This window comes from Grammomys surdaster, unplaced genomic scaffold (genome assembly GCF_004785775.1).
Source record: "Grammomys surdaster isolate TR1022 unplaced genomic scaffold, NIH_TR_1.0 125834, whole genome shotgun sequence".
NCBI classification, from domain to species: domain Eukaryota; kingdom Metazoa; phylum Chordata; class Mammalia; order Rodentia; family Muridae; genus Grammomys; species Grammomys surdaster.
The window spans coordinates 1,897,287-1,906,011 of NW_021620662.1; the positions used below are offsets into that span (position 1 = coordinate 1,897,287).

An 8,725-nucleotide genomic window follows, 5' to 3' on the forward strand; every position below is an offset into this window, starting at 1 on the left:
ACCCTGTTCCTTGTTCCCCTTCCTCCCTTGCCTAGAGTATATCTTGTAAGCCGCCTCCACATTAAAGCAGACCTTGACAAGTCTACACTTGCTTGGTCTCGTCCTTTCTCTCACCCGTGTTCCTTTTCAGGTGAGGTTCCCCTCGGCCCCCACGAATAACTGGACCCGTGGGTCAGGTCACCCTCTGACCTCCATATGTGTGCTATGGCATTCCCCTCTCCCTTACATGAATTAAATTGTGTATTTAAAAAAAGAAAAAAATGAGTCATTCCTCTCCAGGCGTGGTAATGTATCCACCATGCTGACTAACTCCTCAGGAGGCTAAGGCAAGAGGATTACTTGGGCTTAGGAATTTGGGACCAGCCTGGGCTACATAGTAAGACACTCCTCCCATGACAGAAAGAAAGAAAAAAGAAAAAGTCACTGCTGAGACTTCGGAGGAGTCCTGACTACTTCAACAGAACAAACATCAATGACAAAAAGCACAAAATTATTTTTGAGTGGGCAGCTAAGGCTGTTTGCTATATAGTTAAAGCGGGGGAAGTTCTACTAGGGGACTTCTGGGGGGAGTGTTGGTAAAAGGATACAAAATCTTAGCTGGACAAAGGAATAAATTCAAAACACCTGTTGTATTGTACAGCAGCTGACTACAGTCTTTTGTGCAATGGGGTTACCACAGTCTATTATGCAGCAGGGTGACTACAGTCTGTTGTACAGCAAGGTGACTACACTCTTGCACAGCAGGGTGACCACAGTTAATAAAAAATATACTGGAGTCTTGAAAACTGCTTTGCAAAGATGGAAGGCTACAAAATTAAAATGGAGCAACAATTCAGAGTTAAAGGTGACAAGAAAAATCTAGATGAAATACAGACTAAGGAAACATTTTAGATGTAGAATAAAATGACAAACAGAGGAAAACGGGTACCCACTGAAACATTAAATGAAGTGGAAACTTAAGGGTTCTTTGGAAAGTCCGTCCGATGGTGTTTCGCTGGGGCAAATGTCTCAGTCCCACAGGGCATTGAACTGGGATCAGAAGACCTGGAAGAGAGAACTGGAGGACAGGGGAACTCGAAGAATGACAGCTTGCCTATAGGCTGATCAAACTGTAACTTTTATTTTTTCACATAGGGGCTATATACACATAAAAGTAGGATGTGGGGAAGGGGATGACACAGGAGTGTAGGTGTTCTCAGGGGGAGTACAGATACCTTCCAGAACAGAGTGTTGGCTGGGTAAAGAAGCAGAGGACAGGTCACTATGACTCTGTCTATGATTCATTTGTTCTTATCTAAGCTGGTACCCTCCACTAAGGCTACCTATCCACAAGACCTATGACTACTTTTTCTTATCCAGGCTGGTACATTTCCACTAAGGCTACTTGTCTACAAGATCTATAGCTATCTGTTAAAGTATCAGTGTTTTTCCACAGAGACCAAGACTTTGTGTTAGCGGGCATGTATGGCTGACTTAAGCCTATAGCTGATTTTGGCCTTCAGTGTATAAGCAAGGCAGCTCCTGACAGGCAAACACGTGAAGGAACGTTTAGCTAAAGCAGATACAGGTAGAGGGATATTCTGCTAAAGCAAGCACATGAAACAACACATGGTGAGGGAGTCTTTGCTAACAACACGTATGTATTGGTCGACCTTACATTGCTTAGTTGAGTGCATTTGTTGAGACTCCATAGACAGAAATGCACCAAAAAACTTCTGGTGGTGTGCTGTAGTTTCTTCCACGGGCTTGGGCTGATTAGCAGAGTAATGTCAGCAAAGACAGACACACATGCTGCGATGCACATGCTGAGGCAAGACATGTGGACATGTGATGTTTGGAGGGTATATATAGGACTTGACAGACAGTGACAGAGACAGCTTGGCTTGCTGGTACAGATATCTGTGCAAGGCTTGTTGGTCTTGAGTCTTCACTGATCTTCGCTACACTGAGAGAGGCACAGCTGAGAACTTCTGGCATCCCTCTGGTTTCCTCCTGCTGACTTGTACCAATTCAGCTGAGGCCTGGCTCTCTCTGCTAAGCAGTGCCACCACTGCTGACTCATGTTTGCTATCCTGACTCTAGTGAACTGGACTGTTGGTGTATCTGTGAAGTGTTTGTGAGTGGATTGAGTGGCTACTTCTAACCTGTGAACTGAACTGAAGATTTCTAGACAACACAGATGGGAGTTGCTCCAATGAACCTTTCTAAACAGGTCCACTCCTCCCCCCATATCCTTTCTTTTCTATTACCTGTGGTGGGCTACAAGGGAGGTTAAAGTGTTTAAGAACCATCATTAAAGCTAGGCTTTTGAAAAAAATTAACGTTAAAGTTAAGTGCAGAAAAGCAAGACAGACTGAGACAAGTAGAGACCATGAGGCAGAACCACAAACTTCTGGTTCTGGGCTATGAACCTTTTACCCCTTAATGTCTGAATATTGACAGATTAGGAGCCCATTATTATTAAACCAAGTTAGAACTAGCCAGGTTCAAGGTGACTACACAAATCATAAGCAGAGGGGACTGTGACCAAAACAAACAAGCAAGCTCACTCTACACAACCCTCTGGCTCTGCTCACTCTTGATTTGAGAGACCAAGTCTTTTAAGTTCAGACTCCATTTTAGAAACTTTGAATTCAGGTAAATTAGCAGGTGGCACCTAGCACTGGTATCCAAAATACCCCCCCAACAAGACCAGCATCTCCAGGATAATCTCCCCCAACAAAACCAGAGCCTAGCTCCAGTTTCTAGGCTAACTCCAACAAATCTAGTGTTTCCAAGTTAATTGCCAACAAGCCTGCCCCCTGTCTAACAACCATCAATACAGAGGGAAGCAGAAATTAAGTTTATGGTTTGACTCCCAGCACCAGTAAATTATGCTAAAGGACATAGTAGCTCTCCAATTAGATGCTCGCCAGGCTAGAAACACTTACCCACCTCCCTACCCAATCCCTCCACTTGGTATAAAGCACTATACATTCACTTAAAACTCACTGATTTGGAGGTCACATGGGTGAGATGCATTATGAGTCTCCTAATAGCTTTGAGCAGATAGCTCCTTTGACATAGGGGTTGGCAAGCTCAACCTTTGCAGAAACTTTCAGACCTTGTTTGTAGAAAACACTGGTTCTTCACCATACCTGGCAAGAGTCTTGGCGTCTCTGTCTTCATAGTTTATCTTTCCCTTTGGCTCCCCCGGTCTTTCAATAAGACTCTGCTCAGCTCTGCATGAAACATGATGATGAAGATGATGATGATGATGATGATGATGATGGTGAGGACGACGATAGCCCCAGACCTGGCCTACTGATGACTAAAGCAAATATGTTTTCTTTGCTCTGCCCATGTGCTTTTTCAGTAACTGTGCACCTACAGTCCACCAGTCTTACTGTAAGACCCAGATCAAACCATGAGACCAGGACAGTTACACAAGTTGATGGTACCAGCTTTATAACACAGCAGTGGTTGAGTGAACTTGACAATCTATTAAATATACCCCCAAACACACACACACACACACACACACACACACACCATACACACACCATACATACACACATACATGCACACATACACATATACACACATATACACACACAGCCAGTCAGTGTGTTTGTGCATAAGAGAAAGAACATCTTCAAAGACCACACTCATGACTAATGGATAATTATCAAACTTTAGGTCCCATAGAAAATCAACGAAAGCTTGCTGCCGCATTTGTTTAAACAAGCACTGGTCACCTTCATTCGGTGTTACTTCCATTTGGCCTGCTCAAATAGCTCTCGAGAAGGTTCCAATAGAGAGCCTTGCTGGTCTGGTTGAGTATGTGGCTTGGTGTAATTTTTACTGCTCTAATGGCACATGCTTCTGCTGTCCAGAGTCAAGGGGAACAAAAAGGCTCAGATGAGCAGCTATGAAAGAAGGGTTAGTGGAGCAGCAACAGCAACTGCAGCCTGGGAGTGACTAGAAACACACATCTGGGAACTCACACTGGGGCAGCTGAACCAGAAATCTGGGGGCGGGACCAGAGGTCTGCCTTAATAATTTCTCCCAGACACTCTACTTCAACTGTATGTTTGCAAATCTGAAGGGGGAAAATGAATATTTTAAAACATCAAGAGTCATAAAACTTGAAGTTATTTGGCATGATAAGGAGGACAAGGTTCCAGGATGGCTACTACTAAGTCAGGAAAATAGGTTTGCTGTCAACAGGGGCTCCCAGTCCGTCCCAGCTTCTCAGCTGCTCCATCAGAGCTAAAATCTGTGGTTCTAATGCTGGCTTCACATTAGAGCCACAGACCCTGCCAACAAGTGGGAATCCTGGGAGTCAGAGAGCAGGCATTATTAGGTAATTCCAATGTACAGCTGTGATTCTGAACCATTGGTCTGGATGGAATCCCTGGACTGACAGCCACAGCCTTGACCTTGGTAAGAGGGCAGAGCTTCACTGGGGGAGTTCAGTGGGGATGGGTGCTGGGCTATGAGATCATCCTCCCAGAATCCTCCCTGATCTCTGATGGACACTGGGGTCCTTATACAGCCTCGAGTTCGCGAAGTGAGAAGCCTGAGTTTCAACAGAGGCTGTGCCTGAAGGATCTGGAAAGAGTTCAGAGGAGAGAAACAAAGATGACTAAAGAAGAGGACAACAGAGCCTTTGAAGGGAAGTGAAAGGAAACAGAACAGCCCAGCCTGGAAAGCTGAGAGACAGCCACGCACTCCTGTTGAGGGTGTGCTCACTGCTGATCTGCCCAGCTTCATTTTCACTGAGGATGAAACAGGAAAACAAATAAATGTCACCCACCTGTATCTGTGTAAGTCCTTTCACTCTCTATAAACTTCTACGTCCCCAGAGGCACTCATCCTTGAGTCCGTGAGACTCTGAGTCCACTTGACAGGGGTCAGGATAAATGGAAATGCCCTGAAGCTTGAAGAGCAGCTGGTTAGAGATGCTTCTTTTAATGCACAATAAAAAGCAGAACTGCTTTTCTCTAACAGGGATGCTTTATGTATTTCCCATTTGACTTTCAGAATTGCATTATTAAAGGGCTGGCAAAATGGCTCATTAAGTAAAGGCACTTGTCACCCAACCCGAGGTAAATCTCTAGAATCCACATGACATGCAGAAGGAAAGAATTAACTCCTGCTGGTTTTCTGTGGCATACTCTCTCTTCCCCCCCCCACAAACATATACACATTAGAATATTCATCCTTAAAATTAATTTTTTGTTGCTGGCACAGCAATACCTGCTTGCACCATGCTCTAAACTCAATCCCCAGCAACACACATACACACACACACATACATACTTATACACACATTCAACAAGAAATATATATATATATATATATATATATATATATATATATATATATATCATAGTTAAGCTATTTTAGACACTGATTTCCAACATACCTGAATTTTGTTGGGGCTCTTATTATTCATTAGTGCCAGGATACTTTACCATTTGCCAGGATATTAGTGCAAGTATATTTTACACTTGAATGATGTCTTATCTGAATGCCTTTCACCTTGACAACATTATTTGGTCTATTAAAAAATCATTTGAAGCCATAGAAAGGCACTACCCTCCCATTTGAGAAGGAGAGCAACTTCCCCATTGTCTCACAGTAAACTGTAGAACTGGAGGATTTTCCAGGGCAAGTGATTCTTGCTTTCAGGCCCTGTGCCATGCTAGCCACACTCATCCTTTGGCATGTATAAAGCCTGGTTGCAACACAGATCACTGGATCCACCCCAGAGTCCTGAGTCAGCAGGTCTTGGGTGAGGTCTGAGAATTCTCATTTCTAGTAAGTTACCAGAACTGTTGGCACTGAAAGCCACTGGCTCACACCATTCACTGTACACACATTCCTGGTGTCTACCTTCTCCATTCAATGTTTAGTTCTCTGTTCTTCTCTAAGAGTTCCTTGGAGCAGGAAGGTAAAGCAGTCTCCTGCTATGTCCAGGTCAAGAAGAGATAAAGCCGGCTACCTCCCGTGGGGCTCCCGTTTTGTATGCTTGGTGAGAACCCCGTTCAAGGACATATAAGAATTGGATGTATATAAATGACTTCTTCAGGATCCTTGGGCTCTGCAGGGTAGCAGGGAATGGAATACACTGGCTCATAAATCTAAATGATTCATAACAACAGCCTACATAGCATAATAAATGCTTCAAGAAATCAATGGGCAAAACTTCTGTGTTGCAGCTACACCTAAACACACTCAAAAATTAATGGCTGGAGTTTGAACGCTACACCAGAGTAGTAAATTGTCTAGCAAAGTGATGCCTGGGTGAGTCAGTATGAAACTCCAGTACAGTAGCGGTCCCAAGCTGAGCGCTTGCAGGAGGAACACTCTGCAGTGACAAGCCAGGGTCTCTTTGGGATCAAGACTCAGGCCCAGAGTCTGGGCTACGTTCTCTAGTGAAAGATCAACCACAAGAGTGCCCGGTCCTGGTGAACCTGCTTAGCCACACCCAGGGTTCTTTGTTAGTACATGCACCTAGTTCAAGGGAGTGGCCTTTGTTTTAAACTGTATTCTCAACACCCGGTGACCTTTAATGCCACTGGGGTGCGAAAGGGAAGGAACACCTTTCTTGGTGTGTGGGAATGATAAGGGAAGGGAACTTCAAAGGAAGCAAAGAGAAAAAAAGAAATATTTGAAACCAGAATCTCTCCAAGCCTGCAAATAGCATTTCAGAAGTCTCTAGAACAGGACCAGGGAAATGAAAGCCATTTCCAGCCCAGGCAGTTCCCACCCTAAAAACCAAGAAAGTCATTCCTCCTGGAGCATTCTGTGGCTGGCCTGATCCCGGTTAGTGGCTTACTGTTCTCTAACCAGCCCACAAAGAGAGACACAAAAATAAAAATCATGTTCTGGACTCTTCTGAGCCCCAATCCGTCTCAGTCAGACCATCTTGTGGTGTGGGAGAAAAAGAAAAAACCAATTCCCAGAGCCTGTCCTGCGGGTTCAAGGGCTCCTCGTCCACTCTGTCTGGTTACCCCTTGGTGAAGCACCAGTCTCTCCATTTCCACTCCGTGAGGTGAAAAGGAATTTCTTCAGTATGCTATCTTGATCCTGTTGCTGAGCTGACCTCTCCAGACTTGCTTCCTCTTCAAGGCAAACTTTTTTGGTTTTGTTCGTTTGTTTGTTTTTAAAGACAGGGTTTCTCTGTGCAGCTCTGGCTGTTCTGTAACTTGATTTGTAGACCAGGCTGGCCTTGAACTCAAAGACTCATCTGCCTCTACCTCCTGAGTGCTGGGATTAAAGATGAATGTCACCATTTTGAGGCAAATGGTGTGTGTGTGTGTGTGTGTGTGTGTGTACAGGTGCATATGCTTGTGCTGGAGCAGCCTCCACTCTTGGCCTCAGCCTATCTTTGTATTGGCCTTAAATTCATATTTATGTTCAAGTCTTTGGCAGTAGGGCAACTAACTGTTCCATAATGTGCTGTAAATAGTTATCTAGTTTTCTGTATATTCTAGTATTTGACTTCTTGATCTTTCTGGCCAGGGACAGACCCCTCCCCGTCCCCTCCCCCCCAAAAAAAAAGGTAGCAACTGATTCTTGGAGGTAGCAAGAACCCCTTGGTGAGAGGGTGCACACCTTTCAAAGACAAACCAACAAATCTAGAGGCTGACTCTGTCCTAGGAGACCCTGTACCTGCACTTCAGCCAGCCCAGGCTCAGGTAACCGATGAAGCAAAGCTATTACCATAGCTCATTGCACCCCCAAAGCACCCTCACCAGAGAGCATCTCGAGTGCTTCATCTGCCATGCCTTGCCAAGGAAGCCACAATACAGATCCCAGACTAACGTTTCTCATGCCTCTGTCTCTGGTCTGGACACACCGGTTTCTTCCCCAGGTAACTTATATGACATGCCATGCTTCCTGTCTCTAGCACAAGAACTTTTTTCCTGTGACTCTATTTTGTCTTCTAGCCTTCCTCAGAAGGTCTGCATTGACCCAAGCCATAGAAACAAGGGCAGGGTGGGGCCCCAGGAGTAACCAGCCTGTCAGAGGTCTTTGATCAACACCACATATGCCAGCTCTTAGCAAAGCCTCGACGTTTCCTAAGCACAGCAGAAGTTTGGGGACTCAGACTCACTCCGTCTGCTCCACACATCTCCACAGAGGAAGGGAATGCAAGAAGACGGAGGTGCTTGACAAGAATCTAAACTCTGGAAACCAAGGTGCCATTTTCAAGTCAGAGTCTGCTTTCTGAGTCATGTGTCGCAGGATTTATGTTTGGAAGACCCGCCTCTATGCTATGCTTTGTACTTCTCCTCCTGAAGACCCAAGGAAACAATGTTTCCCCGGTAGTCTCCTAAACACCAGAATGTGACCTTTCTGCATGCAAAATGTGGTTCATCTCCACTCACCCAGTGATCTGCCCAGCAGGACCACTTCCTTCTGTGTGTGTGCACCTGTAGGTTCCCTGGAGAAAGTCTCATTGTCTTCCCAGCTGCAGTGAACCCCCTGTCTTAACGCTTCTCTCTCTAATTTCTTAGTGAACAGTTTCTTTTTTCATCATGTTTTGGGTTTCATTGTGACATTTCCATACATATATAACATTATTTCTTATTCATGTTCTCCCATGCACTAACATCCCTCCTGCTTCTTTCTGGTCTTGCTGACTCCGCCTTTCCCAGTCCCCCATAGGCTCCTTTTGCTTTTGTCACACACACACACACACACACACACACACACACACACACACACACAC

General features: G+C 44.9%; 1 long non-coding RNA gene across 1 annotated transcript; it reads right to left on the minus strand.

Annotated features, from left to right (window-relative positions):
* Positions 1 to 980: 980 nt before the first annotated feature.
* LOC114640534 lies at positions 981 to 4,889 on the minus strand. The gene is made up of 3 exons (XR_003714162.1): positions 4,799 to 4,889; positions 3,138 to 3,221; positions 981 to 1,044 (listed from the first exon to the last, which is right to left on the minus strand). It is a non-coding gene; the product is annotated as an uncharacterized LOC114640534 (long non-coding RNA).
* Positions 4,890 to 8,725: the final 3,836 nt, after the last annotated feature.